Source organism: Grammomys surdaster, unplaced genomic scaffold, assembly GCF_004785775.1.
Source record: "Grammomys surdaster isolate TR1022 unplaced genomic scaffold, NIH_TR_1.0 126013, whole genome shotgun sequence".
NCBI classification, from domain to species: Eukaryota; Metazoa; Chordata; class Mammalia; order Rodentia; family Muridae; genus Grammomys; species Grammomys surdaster.
This window is the reverse complement of record NW_021620828.1, coordinates 2,149,274-2,155,273: the sequence shown is the minus strand read 5'-3', so window position 1 is coordinate 2,155,273 and position 6,000 is coordinate 2,149,274.

The window sequence follows — 6,000 nt, the reverse complement described above, 5'->3', positions numbered from 1 at the left end:
CTCCTCTCCTCTCCTCTCCTCTCCTCTCCTCTCCTCTCCTCTCCTCTTCTCTTTTTTTCTTTTCTTTTTTTCTTTTTCAATGGCCAGTAAAGGAAACAACCACAATATTCCTGTTGGGTCAAACCACCTTCCAACAGGTCTGTTATAAAGCAACTATATATGTCTCTTGCTACAAATTAACCCTTCTATACTGTTCTCCAGGGAAGTGAGAAAAGCTGGTTCTGGGCAAGTGTTTGAAGGCAGCTGTAAATACCTTTTACTCTTCCTGCTTTCTCTTCTCTGTGATGGAAACCCACAAGGTATTCCCATTGTCCCGTGATCTCTTAGACTCCCAGCATGTTTTCTACAGCAGATTTAGCTCTTTGAAGATTTCCCATACACTGTTTTTGGAAGCTGATTTGATCATTTTGCGTCATCATTTCTAACATTCCCTAGGCTGGTAGCCCCAAGTGGAGCATGCTTTGATATCTGACTACACACTTTCTGGCCCCTGGCCTTTCCTCCTGCACTCCTCCTTTTATCTTTTAACCAAGTACTGTTTAGCAATGGTTGCTAGGCAGTCAACTGTAACCTCTTCAGCACCTACCAAAGATGAACTTCCTCCATCATTTGTTATATAGCTACAGACTAGTTAGCTGTTCCCTAAGGTTTACCTGGGTTCTGTGGCTTCTGGGCTTGCTATGTCACAACCATGTCCTTGTTCCTGCTCTTGTTGCTAGGTAAGCACCCATTTCCTTCTATCCAATCTAGGCTACAACCATTCTGACATGTAATTCATGTTGGGAACTATGGCCCCAAATAATATACAATTCTTCTGAACTTCCTAGAACACACAGTTCATCATAGGAATAACCCTCCATACTAGGCTGCTGTTCTGCATAGAACAGTCCAGACCAAAGATAGCAAAGAGTATTTTTTAAAAAACCAACGCCCCCAAAACAACCCATTGGTACAATGCTGTATAATTAGTACGGGTGTGTAGAATGGGAAGATGAGCGATTCACAGGCAGCATGTTAAATAAATGAGAGTGTATGTCACAATCAGCTTTAGATTCTGCTGCAAGGACCAGAAGAACAAAGTTGAGATGTGGACTGTTCATTCACCATCCTTGTCTTGAGGTCTTTCAATTAGACTCTATGGAGGTACCAGAATGAATGTCTTTTGGTTCTTCTTATGCTAAGCTTTAGCAGGTACTTGATAAATATGCATGGACTGTCTAGTTGACATTTATGTATGGGTGAACACTGTCATTTAATGTCAAGAGAATATGGCCCAGTAGAGTGACAGCAAAGAGCTTTTGCCAAATTCTTCTATCCCTGTGGTGAAAAGGGTTTCCTTATGTGAGACTGGATGGGGGCTGGATGTGAAACCCATCTCACTAGTCTCTACTGCAAGCATATGGGGACCACAAAGTGAATCCCTTCATTCTTTCCCCAGATTTCTTAGTGTTGAATTTGTTCGCTATGTTTTTCTTCTCTTGCCTAGATTCAGAGCCAAGTTGTTGTAAGCTTAAGTTATCCAAACAAAATGTCAGAAGTCTGCGTATCAAAAAACTTCAAGTGGCATCCCTATAAACATACTATAGTGCGAATCCTGCCTGAGCCTTCTTATCGACCTGGTGCATCTCCACTGCCACCTTCTCCCTTCCTGCTGTCTCTTTCCTCTTCCTATTTTTGTGAACCACCTTCCCTTATTATTTTCATTTCCCTTAACAACCCATTCTTAACTCTTGCCTCTTCAATATTACTATCTATCTGGGAGAAATAATTATCAACATGCAATCCTGTTTCCAATCCTCCCCAACCCCCACTTTAGCATCTTAACAGCCCTAAGTGGCAGCTAAGGGTGAGGCGGAACTGCCAACAGCTAGCAAAGATGGCAGGAGATAAAAGTGAACTGTTGGCCACATTCCCCCACTGAATAAAGGAGGCGACGTAAGTTAGCTCATTCTGTGCACAGTTCTGTGTTGAGTGTTTTGAGGGGAAAGGGAAGATGAGAAGCTAATTTTTAACCTTAAGAAGACTATTACAATGGCCTAATAAGATCCATGGAGCGAAGGAGTTATGGTTCCTTTCAGAATTGTGATTATGGTCTCTAAGTTGGCAAAGGTTGGAGTAACTTAAAAGTTAGAAATCAGGCTCTGTTCTGGAGTCTGCCTGGCTTTGAAGTCTGCTGTAAGTGACCCTGTAAATTATACGGTGTTTATGAGCCTCAGTTAAGAAACAGAAGTACTACATGTGCTTACCTTAAAGAACTATTGTGAAAATTAAGGAAGACATGTTGCACTATGGTGTTGTGGGCAAGAAGTAAAGACTAGCTAGCCATTCTTATGGTCACTCAAATGACTGATTATGACTTGTGAATTTGTAGTCAGACAATAGTGACATTAACAGTTTGTGTTGATATTATCCAACCGAATCAAGATGCCTTATGCTGGGCATTAGCTGTTGAATATAGTTATGGTTAACCAAAGCTGGACATCTATTTTAGATATGGCTCAGAATTTATGCAGAACTCCTATTCAGTTCCACTGGGGCCTGCAGCACGTTTCAGAATGAAGCTGAATCTTAAGTACACATCCTTCATCATTTCTGTTATTTATTCCACTGTGATAAAAGTCTCCCCTGGGTCTCTCAAATCTGGCATCTGTGTACCCAAATGGAAGGCTTTGACTCACTTGGAGCCACATCTTGTCTGGGAAGCTCCTGGATAAAGTCTGTGGCCTTGGTTGACTCTACTTCCCTAAAGCAATTGTTTTTGTGACCCCACCCCTATGCCTCTCTCAGTATTCTAGATGATACTGCTACATTTTTTTTTTTAATCAAACAGAAGTTGTGATACTTCCAAGTAACCCTCAAGGCTCTCTTGCCATGAAAAGACACACTGCCCCAAAGGGAAGGAAGAAATTAGTTAAAGACCACAGAGCATTAATACCTGAATGAATCCGAATAAAACATCGTCTGGTAAACAGTCCATTTGACCGCAGCTCAGTAGGAGTGTCCAAAGGAGAAATACTGCGGTTTCCTCATTTAGCCAGAATGAATGAAGCCCATGGACTGTGTGTGTATGTGAATGTGCATGAGAAAGAGACAGACAGAGACAGAAAGAGAGAGACAAAGACACACACACACACACACTCACACACTCAGAGTAAGAGACCAAGAGAGTGGGCAAGTGAGAGAGAAATTTAACTTTCTCTTAATATATGTGGCATTAATTTTTCTCTCGTGAGGAAGCCACATGCAACACCCTAGAATAAGTAACAAAAGAGACACCATTTTCGTAGTGAAAAAGAAAAATTACACAAATATTTGTCATTCGTTAATGACTGGTTTAAGTGTCTACCCAAATGAGGACAGGGGGTCATAGCAGATCTGTCTTTCACTTGGCAGATTCTGGCTCCCTGCAGTCCCTATGCCTTTACCACCCATGGAAAGAATCTGCTCACAGGACCCATTGGAATTGTCAGAGTCTCCTCTGATGAAGTCTATTTCTCCCTTCAGGCAAAAGAGACTGAGGGAGGCAGGATGCATGCAGACACATGCCACAGGAATGTGGGTCTTCCTCCGGGCAAATATCTTGGTAAACCCTGAGCAGCAGGCTCTTCAGTATGTCCTCAGTGTCTGAGGGACGTACTCATCACCCCCACCCCTTTCCTCCACCCTCGGCTTCCAGGGAGTCCCTCAGCATGCTGTCTTCTCTGACGCAGATGTGCTTGGCTCTGGAGAGCACCACACACTCCCTGCATTTTGACAACAAAGCTTTTGACTCACAGCAGCCCTGTGTGCACTTGCATTTGAACTGACAGGAGAGAATTGCATAAGTTTTCTGATGTTCTCATTAAGCCGTACTGTCTCCGTTTCTCAACGCACGAATCTCTGCTGCAGAAATGACACGTGATAAGGCCACCCACCTATTTTGTACATCACTTATTCTTCAATGGACCAGAACACAGAATCTTGGCATCTTGACATTTCCAACCACAGCCCCAAAGTCTGAAAGCATTTACACGGCTGTATGACAGAAGTAGTCAAGAACTTTTTCTCCCCTAGTGAGAATCGGTTGCTTCTATCCACACTCACCTTTCTGTCTAACACGTAGGAATGGCCAGGAAAAGACTACTAGGACATCTTTAGAGTCCTTCCCTAGGTACTATAGGAGGACTCCACTAAGCTGGGGACCACAACTCAGGTTTGTGACTTTTTTTCTTTTACTCTGAAGCAACTGCTTGATTAATCCATAAGCATCAAAGGTTGCTTTCCAGACTCCGCCTGGCACATCAGATGTAACCGTGGAAAGAAGAAAACTCAGAGATTTTCAGTGGATTCCGTTCACTGGAGCTGAGGCTCGCAACTCAACAGAGCTCCAGAAGCTGAAGGACTAGTGATCTGAAGCTTGGTTGGACCGGTGACTCCTGGTTGTCATGATCCAATGCAAGGCCGTCCTTTGTCCTAACGATTGAAGGTTGAAGTATATAGACACCTCGTCTTCCCACTCCCCCGGCCCGAAATCATCAGAGAGGATGCAAGACTACTCCCAGGAAGCAGACATTCTTCTTTCTCCCACTGACTTCTCTTCACCAAGAAAATCACATTTTGATCTTTCTCCCTGCTTCTCCATCCTCGGCAGAGCACACACTCAAGGACTCACTTCATTACTCATATGCACTAAACTGTTCTATTCCTTAATGATCTCATAGACACAATGGGAAATACAGGGATTCGGTGTTCTTAAGCCAAAACATCCAACTTAAAAAATCCTCAAAGATATCTCCAATGTCTGTGATACCAAAGTTCACCTTAGAAGGAATGAAAGAATGTTGCTGGAATAAGAGGCCGTGTGTGGGTATGGGAATGATAGCTCAATCAGGACGTTGAAGATCATCTAGACAGTGGCCCATCGTAGCATCAGAACTTGAGCGTGGACAGTGAGGGGGTTGCAGTTGTGTAGATGCAACACTAGACTTGTAAGACGTACAAAGTGCTACACTAGAAGTTATAGACTAGATTTTTCTGTACGTTTATTTATAATGGGCAAGTTTTCGGTTGGAAACTACTGATTTGACTGGAATGCATTTGTGGGACTCCTGTCTACCTTTTGAGTGAATGATGTGTTCCATACATGCCTTGAGAGACAGGAAGACACACAGACAGTTAAAGTGGAGGTAGGTTGTCGGTGCTATTCCACCATGTGCAGGGAAGAGTTTGAATGAGCAGGAGTGAACTTGGAGAAGAGTGAAGAAAGTACCGGGTATGAAACTAGGAGGCTGCGAGGAATCCCCACCACCTGGGGGGATATTCTTATAGCTCAGTGAAGTTCTGAGAGGAAAGATCTGTGAAAGAGAAGGCAAGAGAGAGAGAGAGAGAGAGAGAGAGACAGGACAGTGGCTGTTCCTGTAGGAGCTGGGCAGGGTGGGGCACAGGAAACCAGATGGCCTCACTGTAGAGGCAGTGGGCAACTCAAGGTGCAAACCCAAACCAATACGTGTCCGCTTGTAGTCTCACAGGCATCTGTGAGCTCTGGACACTACTCAGTTACAACTAGAAGCTAGGAGGGGCTGGAGGGAGCAAGGGGGAACTGTACCATACATCTCTGTGAATTTCCTTCCTTGCCGTCCATTCACACTGTCGTGATGCCACTACTATGCCCTGATGTGACCTTGGCCCAGATCAGAGAAGCTTTAAGAACATGAGGTTTGCACCTTACTGGCCATTGGGACATTCAGGAAGAAAGGGAACAGAGGAGATCTTTAGGAAATAGAAATGAATAATTCAAAGCACAGACTATCACAGCAGAATGACTTTTTCCCCCTCCCTGTAAGAAGTAGATAATCTCAGGCCCAGAGAGAGAAATTATTACCCAGTTCTCTATTCTTTGTGTGGACACAGCATTAAGGAAACGGGAAGCAACCCGAGCTTAAGGATAGAAAAAGAAGTTCTACTAAAAGAAAGAAAGAAAGGAAGGAAGGAAGGAAGGAAGGAAGGAAGGAAGGGAGGGAG